Source organism: Heterocephalus glaber, unplaced genomic scaffold (assembly GCF_053883595.1).
Source record: "Heterocephalus glaber isolate CG9 unplaced genomic scaffold, H.glaber_assembly_v1.0 deba00001550, whole genome shotgun sequence".
In the NCBI taxonomy this organism is placed as follows: Eukaryota; Metazoa; Chordata; class Mammalia; order Rodentia; family Bathyergidae; genus Heterocephalus; species Heterocephalus glaber.
This window is the reverse complement of record NW_028258343.1, coordinates 18,811,562-18,834,119: the sequence shown is the minus strand read 5'-3', so window position 1 is coordinate 18,834,119 and position 22,558 is coordinate 18,811,562. Positions and strand designations below refer to the sequence as shown.

General features: G+C 40.2%; 1 long non-coding RNA gene across 4 annotated transcripts in view; it reads right to left on the bottom strand.

Annotated features, from left to right (window-relative positions):
• The window catches only part of LOC110349461 (uncharacterized), a 59,442-nt gene extending 38,479 nt beyond the window's left edge, over positions 1–20,963 (bottom strand). For 2 of the 4 annotated variants that reach the window (XR_002395417.2, XR_015442560.1), the window contains exons 1-4: positions 20,827–20,963; positions 20,585–20,735; positions 19,423–19,551; positions 19,211–19,308 (exon numbers count right to left, since the gene is read on the bottom strand). This is a non-coding gene — a long non-coding RNA (uncharacterized LOC110349461). Of the gene's footprint in view, positions 1–15,471; positions 17,784–19,210; positions 19,309–19,422; positions 19,552–20,024; positions 20,163–20,584; positions 20,736–20,826 lie in introns of those variants that run through there. The other 2 variants (XR_015442562.1, XR_002395416.2) reach the window with 2 other exon arrangements.
• Between the last annotated feature and the right edge of the window lie 1,595 nt (positions 20,964–22,558).

The following is a 22,558-nucleotide window of genomic DNA, read 5'->3' as shown; positions in this document are numbered from 1 at the left end:
TAAAACATTCCAGGCACTGTTCATACACTGACAATTACAAAAAAGTCATGCCTTTTCTATGGTAAAAGATTGCAAAAGAGGAATTCTCTAAAATTTAAATTTAGGCTCAGATTTATCCCCGGGAACTTGACGAGTCCTTTCAGCCCATTTGGACCACATTCTTCCTAGGCCCCTTTCCTCGACCCCGAGTGGGGAAACTGATCAAACACATTCTGCACATTCCACCCAGCCCACAGGCCAGGCTCCCAGCTGCAGGGCTAGCCTCACAAATGCACACACCAGCTCGGTTTCTGAAGCAGGGGGAGCTCCCAGGAACACCCGAACACACCCACTTTCCTCACACGCCTGACTCCGGAAGCTGCACCCTGAAAATCACTGACACCATTTCTCTGACTGATCAGACGCTCTCAGGTGGAAAGGGTACCTCTTCAATTTTAACGGCAGGAATTTCCTGTCAGTCCTCCTCTCTCTGCACATCACAAGTTCATCCTCATATTCAATGCCACTTTTCAGCAGTTGCCTGACTGCTCTGTCAAGACCCTGATGATGATGAGGTGCCGGGCACAGTCATGGTTTTAGTTGGAAAAAAGTTACTTTATGCAGTGTGCATATGAAGAGTTTGGCAGATGAAAATTCAGAGACGCTGCCAACTGGGCAAAGGTTTGGTCTTGGAGAAAGCCCTTCACACAGACGCAGGTGATGTACAGGAAAGGAAACCACAAAAACAACAGGGCAATAACACTAAAGTCTGGATTTACACACACCAAAAGAAAAGGAAATTCAGAGCTGACTTCTATATCCCATCTTATAATTCATCACAACAGGACGAAAGATACAGATGTCATTTCCTTTGTTAGACTAGGAAAAGAGTACAAATCCCCAAATCAGATTCACACAAAAAAACAAAATGGTTATTGTTTGTACTTCAATCATTATCTTCTATTTCAAGTTCTCAAAAATACTTTGCAGCAATTCTTCCCATTTTGTAGGTTGGAAAAATGAGATCCAAGCCAACAAGGTAACTTCTGGAGACATATGAAAAATCTGGGCCACAAATTGAGTTGAAATTGTTTATCACAAGCTACAATAAAAGACACTTTCTTGATAGCATGGTTTTCTTTTATTTTATTGGTACATTTTAGGTACACAATATAATGACTTTCATCATTGGAAATTTGCACCTTTACATACTCTCTCTTGGTTCTTATTTTTGTCCCTTCCCCTGCCCTCCCTTCAACCCCTCCATCGCTCCCTATTTACAAAGACTTTGTTTCCATTTTTCATTTTCTCATATTAATTCCATTCCCTTCTTTCCTTTCCCCACCCCTCCCCCTTCCCCTTCGCCCCTTTTCTTCCTATTTCACATTATCTATTATACCTTTTAGTCCTTATTTGCACTTTCAGTTTCTCACACTAGAGAAACTATTCAGTATTTACACATGTGGCCTATTTATTTCACTTAAGAGTGATAGCATGGTTTTCTCAGAAAGGAATTAGCTCTTATTTAAAAGCATTCAATCAGTCAAATAGATCTACTATTAGACTGAATGCTCTCTACTCTGTTTTTTGGTACCGGGAATCGAACTCGGGTCCTTACGCTTGTGATGCAGGCAGTGGAACCACTGAGCTAAATCCCAGCCCTTCTAAAGCTACTCTGAATGGTGCATGCTGAAAACTGGATTTTATCTCATTTGTTATAATGTGAAAATTATTTGTGACTCTTCTTTCTCCAGTGTTTCAATGGATTTTCAAGGTCTAATTACATCTGATTCTCTGAGAATAATTTTTTACTTCTTTTTAGAGAGACTTTAAAACCATAAAACATTTCATTAAACTTCCAAATACAAGGGAAATACTGAAGTAGTTCAGATAAAATTTATGTCTATATAAACAGCATCTTATAGCATATATTTGAGACTTCCATTTGGTTTTTTCCAATGTCTAATTTTGTACCTTGACAAATTTCAAAGGCCCATATTTCAAAAGCCCATATTTTAAAGGTCCCTTCTGTTCCTTTTACTATTTAATGTATCATCATTACAGTCTGAACTTTTTGAAACCACTCACCAAAAATTGGATATGTAGAAATTTTTCTGAAGTCAGAGGTTTCAGTATTCAAGTCAGCGTTGGAGAAAGGTTTACCTAGGGTGGCTGGATACAGCATAGCTGGAGGAGAATTTGAGCAACAGTCAAGAAAAGAGCCAGAGCTCAGCCAAGAAAACCATTCCAATCTTGACCCACAGGGGAGAAGCACTGAGCCTAAAGCGAGTGGGAGATGAGACCAGAAGGCAAGAGAGGGCCGGGGATTAGCTCAGTGGTCCCGACACCTGCCTCGAACACACAAGGTCCTGAGTTCGATCCCCAGGACAAAAAAAAAAAAGAAGGCAAGAGAAAGAGAAGACCAGGAAAGTCTAGAAGGTCAGGGGGCTGATGCTGTATATGGAACCTGGCAAGCCAGGGGAAGGGGGACGAAGGCAAGAAATGATGGGAGGACACTGAAGTTCCGGTTGCAGTGGAGCTGTGTGGCTGGATGTGAACGGGCTGAGAGGCAGAGATGACCCACTCCCGCAGGGCCAAACAGGTCCAAGCAAGCAGCACTGAAAGGGAGTGGTGTGCACGAGGATGAGTTCTTGTTCAGTCTTCATTTAGAATAAAGATAAAGGCATTTTAAATAGAAGGAGAAACCCAAAACAGTTCACCACTGCAACACATAGACCTAAGGATTGTGAAGAGTGTTCTTCAGGCGGAAGGAAAGATGAAGACAGATACAGGAAGAAATAAAGATCATCAAAAGTGAGAGATATGCGGGTTCGCCTAAAGGATTAACTGTATAAAAGAATAATACTGATAGATTGAAGCACAAACCTCAAAAATCATGCAATGTAGGAAATAGGATAAAATGGAAGGCTTCCAAAGGTAATGAAAGAGATCCCAGGATGGCAGCTATACCGAAACCAGAAAGCAATCAGTTAAGACTGAAATAATCTGACTCATAATAAAGCTTCACACGGAAGACTTTACCTCCCAGTCGCTGCGAACATTGTATCTCCTTTTAACCGTGAGCTGAGAATGCCTCCGTGCCAACCCAGACTCCTTCCATCTGTGCTTGCCTTTCCTTAGCCAGCTGCTGAGTGAGTTACCGTTCTACACCCTGTGCCCATCGGCCTAGAACGACAGAGGACATTGAGCTCACTCCACACACGCGCCCTGCTTTGACCCATGGGAGCTAGGTAGAGACTTGGAAGGTTCATGGCAGCAGTAAACTTAGAAGCAGAAAATGAAAAGCAGTGCTCTCCTCTCCCATTTCTGGCTGGACGCTAGGACCTGGCCTCCAACACAGTCTAACTCGCTGGCCCAATTCAGGGTGCCCAGTGTTCTCCGGTATTTGCTCAAGATCTTGCCTGATGACTTCCCCATCGGGGGTCCCGCACACTTTCAGAGAAGCTGAAACCAGACTGCAACCTTTCTGTTCTGTGCATGCATGTCCTGCAGGGAAGACTAAACCACTCACCCTTGCCACAGAGTTTCCCAAAACTACAATTTATGAAGCACAAGAGAATGATCAAAACAAGGTGGGATAATGGTTACATCTGGGTTGTAAGAAAAGAAGGCAACTGGGGAGAAAGTCATGAAGGCTTTTAAGGTACTGGCGGTCTTTTTTCTTAACCTTGTGATAAACACTCAAGAGTTCATTTCAGTCTAAATCTTTACATTTTTCCTCTAAATTCTAATACATAATCAAAAGCAAAAGAAATCAGAAAAATCACTTAGCCACTCTATTTCCACCCCACCAGTCCAAACTTAAGGTGGTATTCCTCTCCCCTCTTCTAGACCCTTGCTACCACCATGGCCCAAACAAGCATCACACCTTGCTTGAAATACTAAATAGTTTCCTACTTTACATCACTGCTGCTACACCTGCCTGCATTATGTTTTTCATACAAAAGCCCAAGTAATCCTCTTCAGGTGTAGCTGGAGCTTCTCACTGCTCTGCTCAAAGCCTCCGGTGGCTCCCACCTAACTCAGACAAAATGAGAGTTCAAAATGCGAGACTCGGCTCACTGCTCTGGCCTATGGGCTCTCTCACCTTCCAGCTCCTCTACATCGGTGCCCTCATTGCTTCTTGAACTAACCCCAACACTCATACCTCAAAGACTTGCCGTTTCATCCCACAATGTCCAGATAGCTCACTCTTCACTTTATGTTTCAGAGCAATGACTTATCAGAAAGGTTTCCCCGTCTATGCTTCTGTCTAAACATTCTTCCCCTGACAGGCTTTATTCCCACCCCCCCCCCGCCGAACTTCACAGAGTCTACGTTTATTGGCTTCTTTTTTTAATCCCTTCACTAGAACATAAGGTCCATGAAGCCAGAGATGTCTGGTTTTCACCCCAGCAGCATTAGTAGCAGTTTTCAAAATATTTGTTGAAAGGTTAGCCTTTACTTGCCTAGGTCCTAATCTCAGCCACATCTCAAAAAAGCGCTAGGTTTACTGGACTCTCTGGTTCACAGTGAAGGTTCTCAAAATCATTGCCAGGACTAAAACAATGGCAGGTCAAGTGTGTCACCTGGGCGAAAACTGTGAGTTCACAAAAGCAAAGGACGATAAAAACACCAGTGGACTTTGTCAAGTTTAAGTCTGGATTATGTTCTCACAAGAATTAAAAAAATACAGTATAGAGAAAGTACACAGAGAAAATTTAACTATAAATCATGCATGAGGTGTGTGATGGGCTGTGGTTTAAATCAATACTTCTCAAGAAAGGGGCTGTTGTGGACGGAATCTCACACACACACACACACACACACACACACACACACACACACACTCACACACACTGCCTCCAGGTCCCAATGGGATGGCATTTGGGCCTTTCGGGTGTAATTAGGTTTCAGTGAAGACCCAAGAGCAAGGCCTCCATGATGAGGTCAGTGTCCTTGTGAGAAGAGGAAGAGACCAGAGCTTTCTCCACCAAGGGAAGGCACCGCGCGCAGACAGCTGTCTCCAAGTTAGGAGTGGCTTCTCCCCAAATCCAGTCTCCCACCCTTGACCTTGGACTTCCCAGCCTCCTGAGGTGGGAGGGTAATGCCTGCTGTTTAAGATTCACGTACAGAAACACAAGCTGATCGTGATACAGCCGACTTTAAAAACAAACAAACCTGCAGCTTCCCCTACCCGGTAACTGTATCTAGGTGGCCATGAGAACAAGCAGGGTGCTTTAGTCACTTGTTGTCCCTGGGACACAGTACCCAACACCATAACTTAGAGGTGGGGAGGTTTATTATGCTCACAGTTTCAGGCCATGATCAGCTGGCTCCAAGTCAGAAACCACATGAGAAAGGGCCCTGACTGAGCAAAGCTGCTCACATCCTGGTGACCAGGAAACAGAGAAGGGCAGAGCCAGGGCAGGGAGCATACCTGTCCAGGTCACGACCTGCATCTCTCCACTGAGGAGGACAACAGCCCCTGATGCGTCACCTCTAGACACAGGAGGCTTTGGGGGACATTTCAGCTCTCAACCGTAACAAAGGGCACTTGCGTTAGAGATTTAAGTCACTATGAACTGTTACGCATTTAATTAAAATCACAGACTTCTGAAAACAAAATGAATTTTAAAGGAAGAGATTCACCGCCCTTTTAGTCAAAATCAAAAGTAATGCTACTTCAAAACTTAGTACTACATTTTTTTCTTTAATTTTACTTTTTTTCCCAGTAGAAAAATCCAGTCTTAAATTTGAATTAGTTGGCTTTTGCTAGCCCATGTTCCAAGTTCATACCTTTTAAGTTCTGTTGAAAACAAACAACCAATAAAAAAGAAACCATTAACAGGGATCAATAGGTTACAATAATTGAAAAAATATTTTTGGTTAAATTTTTTCTTGATGCAATATGGCTGAATTGCATGAGCTAGTAACACATTTTAGTTAAATTTTATCTTTCATTTAATATTTTGAAAATTCAAAATTTTCTATAGGAACATAAAAGTCATTATTTTCATTCAGTTGCATGTAATTTCCCATGTAATTTTGGTTTAAGAATTTCTGATATTTACTGTCTGGAATTTTTCATCTTAGGAAAACCAGTCAAGTAATTTTTATCTATCTGTTTAAAATGAAAAAAAGATCATTTAATATAGTGTTGGTAATAAGGTACTATATGAATATCATTCAATAAACAGGTCCTGGTTGCTACTGGACTGTAGTAGAGATATGTGTCTGGTATGCGTCAGAAGATCTGAATTTTTTTTTTTTTTTTTGGTACCGGGGATCAAACTCGGGACCTTGCACTTGTGAGGCAGGCAGTAGCGCCACTGAGCTAAATCCCTAGCCCAGAAGATCTGAATTTTAATCGTGTTTCTAGCAATAAATAATTGGTTAAAGGATATGAACCTTCAGTTCAACAGGAACATTAAAATTTAGAGATCTATTTCTTCACATGGTGACCATAGTTAATACTGTATTGCATATATCAAAAGTGGTGAAAGAACAGATCTTCAACATTCTCACCACAGAAGAAAGATAAGTTGGTGGGATGATGGCTATGTTAACTAACTTTATTTAATCTTTCTGTGAATACACATATCAAAATATCACATTGTCCTCCATAAACATTTACAAGTATTAATTGTCAATTTAATCTTTTCTAAAGAAACACCTAATAAGCTAGAAATCTGATAAAGGGCAACCTGATAAAAGGCATCTATGAAAAACTTAGTTAATGACATACATCATACTTAATAGTGAAATAGAACTGAAAACAGACTTACACATTAATATTTATAACAGCATTATTTATTATCCAAAAGGTGGAAACAAATGTCTATCAGCCAATGAAAGGTTAAGCACAATGTGGTATGTCTATAAAATGAAACAGTATTCAGTTATGCAAAAAGGATGAATTACTCATACATGCTGAGTGAAAGATGCCAACCACAAAAAGCCATGTATATGAACTGTCTAGAACAAACAAACTAATAGAAGCAGAAAGTAGATTAGCAGTTGTCTAAGGCTTGTGTAAAGGAAATGGAAAGTGACTACTAGTGGAGACTGGACTTCCTTTTGGGATAAGGAAAATGTTCTAGAACTAGATAGTGGTAATGGTTGCAAAATCTTTTGATAATACTAATATTCACTACACTGTACACTTTAAAAGGATGATTTCATACTGTGTGAATTAAACCTTGATTTTTAAAAACCTGAAGAAGCAGCAAACTGTGCAAAATGAACTATATATCCTGAGATGTTGTCCATGCATGAAGGCAGTGCTAAGACAACAGGTACAGGTATATTGTTAGTAAAATAAACAAAGTCAATACATTTTTTTCAACAGGTAGAAAAGTTCTTATTTACTCCTGACAAGGAGGTTAATGACTTCTTCCAGAATGAATATAGACTGCAAAAATATTTAAATAGCATTTAAATATGGCATATGTGATTTTAATATGAAGAAATGCAAAGTATCTCACTTTCCAGATCATACTTTTAAATTAAACAGACAAAAGTCACACGATAGTTAGTTATGTTTAAAATCTGGCCCTGTGGCTAAAAATTAGTTACCTATAACATTTTCCACTATCCTAGGGTAACCTTTTATCATGAAATGTCAACTTGAATGAAGAAATAATTAGTAAATTATTAGTAAAACAAAGTTCTTGATATGCCTGCACATGATTGACAAGCAGGTCAGCAAACAAAGGGGGTGGCATGCTTTTGAGGGTGCATCTCCTCACCTGGCTCCTCCCTTCTCTCTCTGATCCCTGGCTGCCACAAGGTGAGCATCTTTCCTTCACCAGGCCCTTCTACCATGACACTGCTGCCTTGGAGCCAGCCAACCATGGACTGAATCACCCAAAGCTGTGAGCCAAATTAAACCTCTCCTTTCAAGTTGTGAGTGCCAGGTGTTTTGTCCCAGTGACAGGAAAGTCACTAATACACCTAGTTAGCACGGTCTTCGGCTTAAGAGAAAAGAACATGTCATCAAAAAAAGAAAGTTTAGGGGCTGGGGATTTAGCTCAGTGGTTCTGCCACCTGCCTTGCAAGCAGAAGGTCCCAAGTTGGATCCCCAGTACCAAAAAAAAGAGAAAGTTTAAAAAATCTTTATACTTTAAGTCTCTTTTTTTTATAATGAAATTTCTGATAGCCTTCTACTTTTACTATAGAGAAAATATGCACCATTTCAGGAGAACAGTTACTTCCACAGGAAAGAGGAGATAAGGGGAAAGGTGAACAGGGAGATGAATCTGTCTTTCCTATTATATTTTTATAAAGATGGAGTGCTAAAGCAAAGTATATTTATTTAATGTTAGTGATGTGGGTGTCTATTATTTTATATTCTGAGATTTTGAGTGGTACTTTGGTTCACAAACTTGATTCTTCCCACGATTCTTGTCGCCAACCAAGTTGGACAAGAACCAAATCAAATTCAGCGGTTAGGTTCAATGTTGACGTTATGGGGAAATTTGATTCGGTTCTCATCTAGTTCCATTTGCAACTGGAATCATGGAGAGAGCTGAGTTCATGAACCAAGGGATCACTGAGTACTTCAAATGTCTCAAAATTTTACAACTATTTTTAAAGTATTTGATATTAAAAATGGATTTATCATTTTAATTCTCTTTTCGCAACAGGAGCACATTTTGTGTTTCATTAAAATTTTTTCCTATTGTAGTTAATAGCTCAGTACTGCTATAAGTTGGCAGAAAGTCCCTAAAATACATTTGATCTGTCATGAAACATTTCTTCAGGACCTACCCAGGCACAGTGCGCCCTGTGCACTCAGACATAAAGATAGGTAAGCTGCAGTCTCAGCCCTCAAATGCACCTGCCCTAGAGGATCATTCTGACAGGTGAGCGAATAAACCCAACAGGATTTAGTGAGTGTAATGAGAATGTGTACACAGGAGACAGACTTGGGGAAGGGAGTATACGAACAAAATCGCCCCCGGGGATTCCCGGATTCACCCTGAAGAATCTAACGCTGGAGAGATTCCAGCAACCCAAGTGGAAGGGAAGGAGAACACTGAGAAAGTGTTCATTTGATGTAGCACAATGACAAAATTTGCCAAATGCAGGCTGTGAAATCATAATTTTCCCCTCTACAACATTTTAAAATTTTAATTGTATATGAGGCTTTAGGTTGTTTGCTTGGTTTTCGTTCTTATCTCTGTGTGTTTTAGCAGTCCTGGCACTTGAACCCAGGCCCAAGCACCCTGCCACTGAGCCGCACCACCAGCTCTGATGTACTTACTTTAATGAAATGCATTTATCCAACTCTGAAATTTCTGCCTACTTTATGCTAAGGAGATATTTTTGGCTAGCATTTAGTTTTTACTGCATAATGATCATTGGGCATGGATTTCATTAAATCTTCACACTCTCTCTCCGTGACAATTGATATTATCCCCATTTTACAGATGCAAAGACTGAGTGGCTTGAAAACTCTGTCCAAGTTTGCAAATTCAATTGCACAGAGCCCTCAGCCATCTGTACACGTTTTGTCAGTCTCAGTGACATAAGGGGAAAATTAAAGATCCATGGAACCCTCTACTAGCACACAAAAATGTCTGAATCCATCCTATTGCTAAGATTCCACAAACCCTTGAAATGGCTTGCGTTATTACATTTTAGTAACGAAGTGCCTGTGTGTTTAGTCTTTAACTCTGCGAACTGTGCAAAGGAAAACCAATCTAATAGCATCCATTTTCCATGATCGAACAACTGGATTTGGTTCTGGGCAATTAAAATGTCTCCCCAGGACTCTCAACGGGATGGTGATTGATGTCGAGAAGGAGCCCAAACCCAGACCTACTGACTGTTTTATAAAGAAAGCTCACAAGGACCCCATTCCTTAGTGGTGTTTGGATGAGAGGGACACCATGCCATTGACAACTGGCAGGACATCAGGGGAGAAAAAGAAAAGGTATGGACTATCTAATGGAGATCAGCTGTGAGAGTGATGCTTATCAGAACCCCCTTGTTCCCAAGGCTGGATGGCATGCCAAGGACTCAGCAGACAACAGGGACACAAGCAGCCTCACAAATGAGAAATACACAAGCAAACTCCCAGACCCAGGAGGCCAGGATGAGAGCCACCTCTGGGGGAGGGCAGGGGAGTGACTGTCCAGCTCTCCGGGGACAACAAGGGCTGACACTGCCAAGCTGCCAAGAGACATGGAACTCCCACCACTTAAACAAAGCTGAGCAAGGGCCCTTGCTGCTGGGCTTTCGTTCTTTGAAGGTTTTAGTTCAGGTCACATTGGTGCAGCTACCTCATGGACACATGCCTTTGGGACCCTTCCCCTCGCACCAAGGGGGAGAAGGACATGGCTGATCCCCCAGAGAGAGCTTTGGTGCTCACAGCAGGTCACGTCTGTGCATGACGCCAGTGCCCTTCAATGGGCCCTGACATGACACTGCCCTGATATGACACTGCACTGATACAACACTACCCTCATGTAACACTGCACTGATACAACAATGCACTGATATAACACTGCCCTGACGTAACACTGCCCTCATATAACACTGCCCTGATAAAACACTACCCTGATATAACACTGCCCTCATATAACACTGCCCTGACATAACACTGCCCTGACATAACACTGCACTGATATAACACTGCCCTGACATAACACTGCCCTGACATAACACTGCACTGACATAACACTGCCCTCATATAACACTGCACTGATATAACACTGCACTGATATAACACTGCCCTCATATAACACTGCCCTGACGTAACACTGCCTTCGTATAACACTGCCCTGATAAAACACTACCCTGATATAACACTGCCCTGATATAACACTGCCCTGATATAACACTGTCCTGACATAACACTGCCCTGACATAACACTGCACTGATATAACACTGCCCTTATATAACACTGCACTGATATAACACTGCCCTGACATAACACTGCCCTCATATAACACTGCACTGATATAACACTGCCCTCGTATAACATTGTTCTGATATAACACTGCCCTGACATAACACTGCACTGATATAACACTGCCCTGACATAACACTGCACTGATATAACACTGCCCTGATAAAACGCTCCCCTGACATAACACTGCACTGATATAACACTGCCCTGATAAAACACTCCCCTGACATAACACTGCACTGATATAACACTGCCCTGATAAAACACTGCCCTCATATAACACTGCACTGATACAACAATGCACTGATACAACAATGCCCTGATATAACACTGCCCTGACATAACACTGCCCTGATAACTGCCCTGATACAACACTGCCCTGCTGGCTCAGACTAGCTCTTCCACCCTCTGCTGCTGGATGAGCACCGGGCCACAACAGCAACAGTGACCATCCCAAAAGAGCCCAGGCTGAAGCAGCAGGGGCATCCAACTTGCTGACAGTTCCCTCCGCTGGAAACAGCATCAAGAAGGAATTCCAATTGGCTCTCCTGCTTTGAAGAGACTTAGCTTCTCTCTTTTCCCTCTTTTAATAACACAAAGTAAGCAGATGTTTGAATTTGCTAGGGTTTCAGAAAGACTCAAATGGTAGTTAACCTAAACAAAGAGACCTAGTTATTCACAGAGACCACTGTAGACTTCTAACATGAATAAAAACATTATGGATCATGAAAATCCATATAGTGTTAGAGTCAAGAACTGAATATATTCAGCTTACATTTTCCATTTCGAATTATAAAACCTACCAGAGATGAGTATGGTCAGAATTTTAGATTCTTAGTTTGTGTGGTAAAGCATATTCAACAGCCACAGAAAAAATGAGGCCCCCACATTTGGGGTTTCTTATAAAGCAGCTCTTCTGTAATGACTTAGAGTTCCATGTGGTTGTGATATTTCCAGAATGAAGGACTAAGTCAATCCTGATGAAACTTTGAAAGATGCCACCAAGACTAAGTGTTTCAAAGCCAACACTTGGACTGCTAAGTCGTTCCCTGTGTTTAGGGGGAGTGATTGTGTGATTGGCAGTGAGGGTGGAGAGCAACCCTTCACAGTAATGCAGATGGGCATATCGTCTCCTGATTACATGTGAAGGAGGATGGGGTCTGCAGAAAACCTCCTGATGCATTCAGACACACAAATCATCCCAAGAAGGGGGCTAACTTATTTTCTCTTGAACTCTAGTAGGAAATTTCCCATGCCATAATTGTATTTGTTATAGTGCAATGATCAAAGTCAATAAATTCCTCCATCTATCCCCATTCAGGGAAACCATATGGCATTACTAGGGGAATCACATGTAATGCGGGTTTGTCGCAGACATGATTAAATAGCTGTGGGGGAAGGGAACACTAGGGAAAGCAAATGCATTTAAAAGAAGAGACTAAATGCATGGATTCCAAGACACACGGGGGTATACTCCATTCCCAGAAGATGTGAAGTGGTAGAACTATACAGAACACACCGCAAGATGATCATGAAAGGAAAAGAGGATGGATTCCTGAAACAAACGTGATCTCTCTCAGCACTGTGCACAGAGAAATCGTCTAGATCCTCATCAGAAGTTAGGGATTCCAGGAGGCAGATACATCCAGCCTAAAGGCCAGTGATGGTCAGACATCTCTGATATCCAGAGCTCTGTTTTGGTACAAGGAAAATGTCACAATTTCGTGGTAAACAGGAGGTGGCCTTTTTGAACATTTCAGATTGTAATTCACACAATCAGTGGTGATACAAGGAAACAAGTACTGTTAAAGTGAATGGATAAATTTTTGGAAACACAGTTGGCTCATATTCATCAAAATTTGTGATTTGCAGACAAAGGTCCCATAAGTTCAACTCTAGAAATTTATCATACGTAAGAACAAGCATGAGATACAAAGATATAGTCTCATGAGGGTCCATTACTGCATTTTTTCATTCTAGCAAAAGCATGGGTCCAATTTGAAAGTCCAGCAGTAGAAAAAAGGCAGAGTGAATTCCAGTCAATAATAATATGTACCAGTAAGAAGAAAGAAAGAAGGTGAATTTACCTATTTTGGGACACAGTATTTTTGGAGCATTGATACACTTCATCAGTGTTTGCTTTAAAAATGTTGAGAAATGTACATAATAAATTGATCTCAGTAATAAGCCCTTGAAAAGTGATTTGAAGAAAAAAGGACTTTAACAATATAGACAATAAAAGTTACCAATTTTAGTGAATAATTCAGTGAGTTAAGACGAATGTATACAGTCATGTGACCACCGTCATAATCATGATATAGAAGATTTCCATCACCCCTAAATCTTGTTCTTACCCCTTTGCAACCCCAGCCCTATTTTCTGAGCCCTGGAAATGCTGATATAATGATATGTGTTGCTAATTTTGCTTTTTCTTGAATTTCATATAATCATAGAAATTGGAATTTTTGCATTTGGGTTTTTCCATTTAGCATATTTCAAAGCTTCATCTATATTGTTGTGTGTACCAATACTGTCTTCCTTTTTATTGTCAAGCAGTAAATAATGTGTTGTGTGGATGCACTGATTTGTTAATCTATTCACCAACTTACAGGCATTTAGGTTCACCTCAGCTGTGACAATTATACACCAAACTGTCTGATTCCAGTATAGCCCTGAGAACACACATGTTCATTTTAATTGGATATACACCTAGGAGTGGAACTGATGTTAAAAATGTTACATTTCATTGATTTTTCTGTATGTTTTTTCTTTCATTAATTTCTGCTTTAATCTTTATTATTTCCTTCTTCTGCTTGCTTCTTGTTTGTCTTTTTTAATTTCTTAAAGTAGAAATAAAAAATGAATGCTTTAAATTTCTATCTAAACAGTTTTCAATGCCTTCATCTTTTGATATGCTGTTTCGCTTTTATTCAATATAAAATAATTTCTAGTTTTCCTTGTAATTCTTCTTTTTACTCATTTTTTTCAGTACTTTAATTTCCAAATGTTTGAAGATTTGCCCAAATAGATATTTTTTTGTTGTTGGTTTCTAATTTAAAATTGCTGGGATTAAAAACTTAATTTGTATTACTTCAACCTTTTAAAATGTATTTAGATTTAATTCATGGTCCAGAATATTATCTTAGTAAAGTATATGTTCCATGTATACTTGAAAAGAATTCTGCTGTTGTTAAATGAATTATTCTATAAATATGAGTTAGTTAGGTCCATCAAGTGGCTAGTGTTTAGTCTTCTTTCTCTTACTGATATTTTGTCTACTTATCCTATCAACAAAGAGGGCTGTTAAAACCACCAACTATAGGACCAGGGATTTAGCTGCTCCACAAGCGCAAGGACGTGAGTTTGATTCCTGGTAACAAAAAAGAAAAAATCAACTATAATTGTAATTGTTGGTTTCGCTAACTCTCTTTTAAAATTTCCAACTATAATTGTCTAGTTCTTTCATTTCTATTAGATTTCATTTTATCTGTTTTGCTCTTTTATTATATGTATTAACATTTAGGCTCAAGTCTCTTAATGAATTACCATTTCATCATTATAAAATGTTCCTGTTTCTTTATTCTGAAATCTACTTTGATGTTAATATAGCAACTCCAATTTTCTTTTGATGAGCATTTGCATAGAATATTTTTGCATCCTTTTATCCTATGTTGCTATAAATTGGGTTTCTTATAGAGAGCATATCTTATTTTATTTTAGATCCAATATAATAATCTTTGGCTTTTAACTGGCATATTTAACCTAGTGTTGTACAATGTGGTAGTTTCTAGCTACATGTGGCTAAGGAGCACTTAAAATATTACTAGTATAAATTGCAGTGTGCTTCGAGTAAAAATTACATAAAAGATTTTGAAGACCTAGCCTGAGATGAAAAACAGAAAATACATTTCTAATTTTTATATTAATTGCGTATTGAAATAATGTTTTAGATATTTTAAATTGACTAAAATAAAGTATTAAATTTAATTGCACATTATTTTACTCCATGTAATGACTAGAGAAAATGAAATTATAAGTGTGGCTCATAGTTCACAAGAGCTAGTTTAGATTACTTACATTACACTGTCAATATAGTTGGATTTAAATCTCCTACACTGATACCTATTTTCTTTTTGTCCCACCTGAAATTTTTGTCTTCTCTCTTTTTGGACTCACTGAAGATTACTTTATCTCATCTTATCTCTAGGATTGGTTTATTAACTATACCTTTTTTGCAGTAGTTGCACTAAGATTTACAATATGTATCTTAATTCAGGACAATCTACTTCTAAATAATATGAATCATTTCACGTATATTGCTAGAATCTTACTGCAAACAACCTATTTATTCCTTCTTGCCTTGTACTTTTGTTGTCATATCTTTTATTTTACATAAGCCCCACTATAAATTATTTTTGCTCTAAACAGTTCATTATCTTTTTAAGGTTCATATCTTTTTATTCAATATCATTCTATCTCTATAAATCTATCCTGAAGATTTAACCAAACATGCCTTCAACAGATTTTCCATGGAAGGCTATTTATTCAAGTGAAAATATAGCAACAACCTGAATGATATATTGTAGATGAATTGTTTAATTATTGTGCATACTTACAACAGAACATTTGACAGATTTTAAAGTATACATTTCAAAGACATTTAGGCTCAGAAAATGCTCAAAATCTAAGAATAAGAGAATATAAGCAAAAATGCACATTCCTTATAGGGGCCATGAAACTGTTTATACTTGAGAGAGAAAGGAGGGGAGAAGGAGCAGAAAGATACATGCATAATATAGTAGGTAATTTTTTATTTTTTCTCCTGATACATGTATTCAAAATTTTTCCTAATTAGACGTGCAATATTGATTTCAGGAAATATTTTTTCATTTGAGGATGCAAATTATATAATGTCTAAAATATTACTGAATTTTAATTTCATTGTGAACTTTCTTTATGTAATATATCCTTTCTACATTGTTGTATTTGCAGTTTTTCTGAGTTCTGATAAACTCCAAGATGAATATTTGCCTATTTATCCCTCAAAACATATAAAAGCCCATTACTCTTTCAAGAGATTTAAGTAAAATAAGTCATCTTCCTCATAAAAATATCATTTTCCAGAGATCTTCATTCCTTTGTATAGGTCCAGATTCCTCTGATATCCCTTTTTTCTGCCTGAAAGATATCCTTTAATAATTCCTGTAGTGTAGATCTGCTGTTAGTGAATTTGTTTAGTTTTTGAATGTCTAAACTTGGCTTTATTACCTTCACTTTTAAATGGTCTCTTGACTATTTCACAGTGTTCTGAATTTTGTATCATTCCACTCTAGGCTTTTTGTATTTTCCATCTCTTCATTGTATTCATATTATCCTTTATCTTTTTAAACAGAGAATATATTTGTAATAACAGTTTTACCATTTTTATTTGCTAAGTCTAACATCCGGGTTATTTCTCAGTTTGGGATTTTTGTTTTGTTCTATCTTTTTTTAGCAATTGATTTCTCTCCTCATGGTTCTCATTTTCCCATTTCTTTTAACGTTTGATAACCTTCTGTTTGTATAATAAGCCTTCTAGGCTTATTCTAATATATATCTAATATATATCTTCTAAGATATTTTTGGTTGCTGGATTTTGTTATGTTATTTTTAAATTGTGATGCTTTTTCTGGGACAATTTAGTTATCATGAATCAATTTGATTCAACAAGAAAGAAGGATACGTACCAAAATTAGGCTTGAAAGCTGGGACCAGGTGGAACCATAACCTGTTGAGCTAATGGCCGCCTGGAGTCTAGCGCTCTTCATAGTGTAAGACAAACAGGAAGAGAAGACGGGGTAACTAATGCTACGTGGCCTATGTGGCCTAGGCTGAACTGATCCAGACATGCACAGAAGGGGAACAAGGAAGAAGGATACAATGTAACTGTCACTGGGGCTGTGCCATCCAGGTCTACAATCTTACTCAAACAGATCTGTCTGACTGTCTGCTGGTCTATGGAGGAGAAAGGGAGTAGGCAGGAGGCAAAGGACCATCTTCAGGCTGGGCCCGTGGCATCAGGGAAGACTTTTCACTGTGGCTAATGGAAACATAAATTATTCCCAGCCTGTCTAAACTCCAACGATTAATTATTCTACCTACATTTTACAGTGGCTCTTTTCTCATCCTGGAACAGTTTTCTCATATTTGTGCTTAAGGGACCCCTTGTTATAAATATTTGGAATTCTTAAGAATTCCTTCCTTTAAGTTGCTCATCACCAACTATTTTGTCACAGCAAGGAAAAGCTGACCAGCACAACCATGTTTAAAAACTTGCTTCAGGGGCCGGGGATTTAGCTCAGTGGCAACGTGCCTGCCTCGCAAGCACAAGGTTCTCAGTTCAATCCCCGGAACCGCAAAAAAATAAATATATAAAAATAGAAACTTGCTTCAGGGCCAGGGATGTAGCTCAGTGGTTCCACCACCTGCCTCGCAAGTGCAAGGTCCCAAGTTCGATCCCTGATACCAAAAAAAAAAAAAAAACTTGCTTCGTGTGCTTTGTTTCTCTGGTCTTACAGTTGTCAAAGGTAGAATGTCTATCTAGTCCTTGTTACTCTAAAACGGCCCATATAAAGATTATAATTTGTAAATAATAGAGATATAAGATACAGGCAACACCAAAATTCTCTGTTTCTTTCTGCTTTCCAATAGACTTAACCAACAGAAGGCCTGGGCTGGAAATTCCAGGGAAAGAAGAGACTGTGACTCATGCTCACATTCCCTTTTCCAGCCACAGCTTCAGTCATCACTGAGTCCATCTATTTGTAGCCAGAGCAGGCCCTCTCCTGCGGCTGCCATCACTGCCAGGCTCTGCTGACACTTCTCCCTGTCCTGCGTCCGTCAGGCCTGGGGATGAAAATAAGCTGGCTTTCCATCTCTGCTGTTCAGTGGGTGCCTCACAACCCTTGGTGTTTTGTTTTCACGTCATCCTACCAATACCTCTGCAAACAGTGGCTTCATTAATCCCTCTTCAGTTCATCCTTCAATGGGTCATTCTTCTTCTGTAAGGAACTCCCACGACCCCACTAGCCACACGATGAATGCCCCACCTGGGAAATCATAAACTGAACATCCTAGCTCTCACCTCAACTGCCTGTCCTTTGAGTTCTCTGCTTCCACAACTCCTAATTTCCCTGTTCTTTCTCTAATCCCTTGCTCATTCCCTTCTCCTGCTTTCCCGCCTTTCTACCACTGTCTGGCTTTATTTTTTCCTACTTCCAGCCTAGATACAATTAGTCATCATATCACCTACTTTGATGTCACCCCTTTCAAATGTTTTTCTCCATTTCTATTTCTGACTTTTCAGCTTGGTGATGGAGATTTTGAACATGCTGAGCCTTTCTTTATCTTTATAATGAAGAGTTGGACAGCATCGTGGTGTGATAGCCATTGTCCCACAGGGGCACTTTGAGGATGAAAAGAAGAAGCTATTAATTATTACACCAAGACAACAGGACTAAGGAGAGTGGGCATGTGAAACCGTGGCTCTACAGTGTCTTCCAGCTCTGGAAAGCTGTTTTTATATCACACATGTTCATTCAAGAGAGTGGATTTGTCATGATCTGGAGGCTTACAATACACTTTGCTTAGTGCTCACAACAAAATATTTGAGAAAACAAAAAGAGTAAGAAATTAAATATACAGAGGTAAGGGTCATGAGATGTGAGGACACTGCAAAAGAGGATTCACAACTGCGTGTTTCTTTCCAAATATCAGGCTCATGCGACAGGTGCCTTCAAGGAAGGCCTTGTTTCTTCTAACGTGCCAGTTAGGAGGAATTCACACAGCAATCTGGGTTGGGTATGGGTGGAAAATCTGGCGCCCTCCTGCCTTCTTGTCCCTTCACTTCGATTCTCGGTTTTCAGTTTCAAGCCACACAGAGCGGATGCTGTGCTTGTGTGCTGCCTCCCATCCCACAACAAAAAACCCTCTCCAGTGAGCAAGTATGGTCACCATGGCAGCTGGGGGTCATAAACTCCTGAGCTGTGGGTCTTGGCACAATTCCATGCATTATCTACATTCTGCCGCAAATCAGTCCCTTTATCTAATTAGTAGCCTTACAAATAGCCACCTGCCCCACAGCTTAAACATTAAAGATGCAATATGGGCTGAATAGCTCGAGACAAGGGGCGAGGATACAGAAAACTGAAAGCCGATCTTGGTGGGGCCGGTCTCTCCTGGCTATAGACACCTGCAAGCCCGGCCCACCCACGGAGCAGAAGTTCAAAGGGGGGCTGGGAACAAATCGCTTCTGTCTTCTTTTCACGACTCACCTTGGGTGTCTCCTGATCCCCTGGCCTCCTGGATGCTGGGCCTGCTGACCTCTGCTGGAAGGACCTCCTGGAGTCTTCCCTGCCTCTGAGTTTCCTACCTGCAGGCCAGGAGGAGAGAGCGAGCCCCGTCTCTCTCTAGAAACTGTGCCACTGCCTTGGCTGGCTGAATCCACACCCTGACCTGGACATTTTAGAAACAGCCCCTGACTCACCACAAAGACTGGGTCCTTTCTGACTTGGTTAAAGGCAAACCCTTGCTCTTGTTGGATCATACTCCAGATTCACATTATCAGCTGTTTCCTGATGTGCATCTCTTTTTCCTCCAGTTCCAGTAAAGAATTCTAGAAACAAAAAAAAAAAGTATTGTATTCAAACTTTACTATAGCGAAACAAATATCTTTCTACATTCGTTTTACAGATAATGAAGAATCTAAATGTTCAAAAAGTTGAAACCAGTGCATTCTGAAAGTATGGAGCATTAGCCTTTTGCATCCTGACCTGAAGAATTCAGTTAATGTTGTGGAGTCACCTTTGAAAGTTTCTATTACAAGAGCAAAAGAGGACACAAAACCCCATTTTATGCTTGAAAATAACTGGGGACTATTTGTTCCATATGTGCAGAGTAAGTTCATGTCTCACTACAATTTCATTGTCATGTAATAATTTTAAATTTCTTGTTTTTTATTGTAATGGTTTATGAGAATATATCTAATATAAATCAGTTAAACTAGGGAGTGATTATGCTTACTATGCTGACAATTGGTTAAGTGTGAAAGCTGTAGGGAAAAGAATCTCAGCGGTAGAAAGTTCTTACTACATCTCGTCTTCTTTTCGAAGCTCAAGCTATAATATCTTTGCTTCGCTCTCAGATTCGTCGCTCCAGTTTGCAGTGATATTGAGCCATAGGTCTTCTCCTGGCCCCTCTGATATGCTATTCCAGAGGCTAGCAGATCTAAGGGACACAGGCTTCTTAATATTCAGATCGAGACTCTCTTCTTGACATTCCCATTGTTCTTACTTGTAAATTTATATTTGTTAAATAAAATACCTCCAGGGTTTCTGAAAAGAAGTCAGTGTTTCACATCCGTGCAAGCACAAAATGAGCCATGCCAGCATTCTCTCCCACCCACTGAAGCTCCCCAAGCCATGCCAGGAGCACCAGATTAAATAGTTGTGCTGGGAACCAAATCCCAAAGACTCCTTGTTTAGGCCTCTTTTGAGAAGGAAGGAACTGCAAAACAAGAGCTATCTTTGTGAAAATTTCTATTCTTCTTCTCTAACCTTCTTAAGTAAGGGTTGCCACCACTGTATTCAATATAAATTGAAACATTCCTCTGTGAATTTGTCTCTTTGGCCAATTCTAACAATTCTTACCTGGCATTAAATTTAATCTTATGAAACGAAAGTCTTCAGTACTCAAAGAGGTGAAATCTTTCTGGCAAATAGTATCTGTTCAGTGCCTCTGTTGTCTGGTAGTTCCTTTAGCAATGGTTCGCCAATCCAAAGTAGTCCAGGTCCTTCTTGCCTGGAACAAAGAATTGGATGAGACAAGCCAAAAATGTGGCCAAAAAGTTTATTTGAAAAGTGCTGGCTGAATGGATATGGGAGAAACTAACTCTGCAGAGAGAACGTGGGCAGAACAGGAGAAAAAGAAGATAAAAGCAAAAATAAAAGTACACGCTGCGTCTGAGAAACACAACGAAGGATATGGGAATTCACCACAGCGAGGTTCCCAGGGCGTCCGGACTTCCTTTATGTCGTCCACATCTCGTGGGAGCTCGCGAGAAGTTCTACATACGGGGTTCTGGCCTTGCTCTGGGATCCTGCAATTGATCGCTCATTTCTCCAGCCGACTTTGCCACGCCCAAACTCCTACATCCCTTCTCTGCAGACTTTAAACTCCAAGAGGACAGGGAGCATTCAAACTTAGTTGCCACTCCATCCTAGTGCATAGGTTTATAAAAGGGACTGAGTGTCCAATGATCTCTTCATTGCTTAGGAACTATGAATAACAATTAAAATTCTGTGGCTTTGAGAATTTAAAATTAGCATTTATATTCCCAGTAATCCCTTGTAATGTATACCACACTATGGTCAGTTAATGCATGATAACAGTGTTTGGCCATCATACAACAATGGAAAAGACAGGATTGCTGAATCTGTGACTCTAAATATTACAGAAAATGAAAGTTTCACCAATATCTGACTTGAAACTGGTTGAGTTACTCCGAGGAAGTTACATACACCCAAAACACCTGACTCAGAAACACCTGAGGAAAATCTGTAATTCATCACATAGGTGGTCTTTGGGAGGTAGCTTTGGGCTTACTGATAATCTTCTCAACTTGTCCAGCTTATCATTATGATTCATAAACAGAATTTTTGTTCCTGCACACTGTCTCATCTACCTCTGCAAAGCACACAGAGGATGCAGTAGAGCGGGCAAGAATCCAAAGAAGGTCTGTGGTTTGGAACTGGCCCGAGCCAAGCTGACACCAAAGAGCACCATGACCCAGAGCTGGAGTAAAGTCACTGGCTCTGAGTCACGGGCTCTCTGAACTCACTGGTTGTGTGAGTTGCTTTAGGAGAGAGGCATACAGCCAGGGATTACTCACATTATTAAACTGCGTCCATTCCAAGGTCATAGAGAACTTCCTGGTGAGCAGAAAGCTGCAGTGATTCCCCTGTCCCCATCCAGGATTGAATGTGAATTCCCCTATAATTTGTCTTTAAGAGCATTACCTGGACCTACAGGGTCCCTTTCCCCCACACCCTTCCCCATTGCTACTGAGCCCTTCCAGCAGATCTAGGAAACCGAGATCTGAGATCTAGTACTGCCAGGCCTTTTCTTCCTGAAGCCCAGCCTCACAGAGCTAGCACAGCTGGTGGTGTGCACCCCCCGCAGCCTCATGAGGCAAGAGGAGTGGGCAGATGGAGAGGAAGACAGTTTCTGCACAAGACGACAGCCCGCCTCATTCCGGGTGACTGACTGGGAAAACAGACTGTGGCATTAGCTCCCTCTGATTTGTCCCCAAGGACTTTGTTTCCTCCACCAAAACACTGTGTGTGGGCGGGAACCATCTACTCTCACGTGTTTGGTAAGCTTTTAAAGATAAATTCGCTGATCACTGTCTTGATTCATGTATTTACTCTCTAAGAACATAGAACTTAGTACAGCCTGATTGACCCATAAAATAAAGACCAGACAGAGAGCACACAGGCAAACAATCCTAAGGGCCAGGGTTCCAGAGTCTGTCCAGCTGTGTGAATGTGAACTGAGAAGCTTTCTTGGGTCAGTCTTTTATAGGAGGAAGATGAGGCCACGTTTCTAAGATCACTTCTACGTTC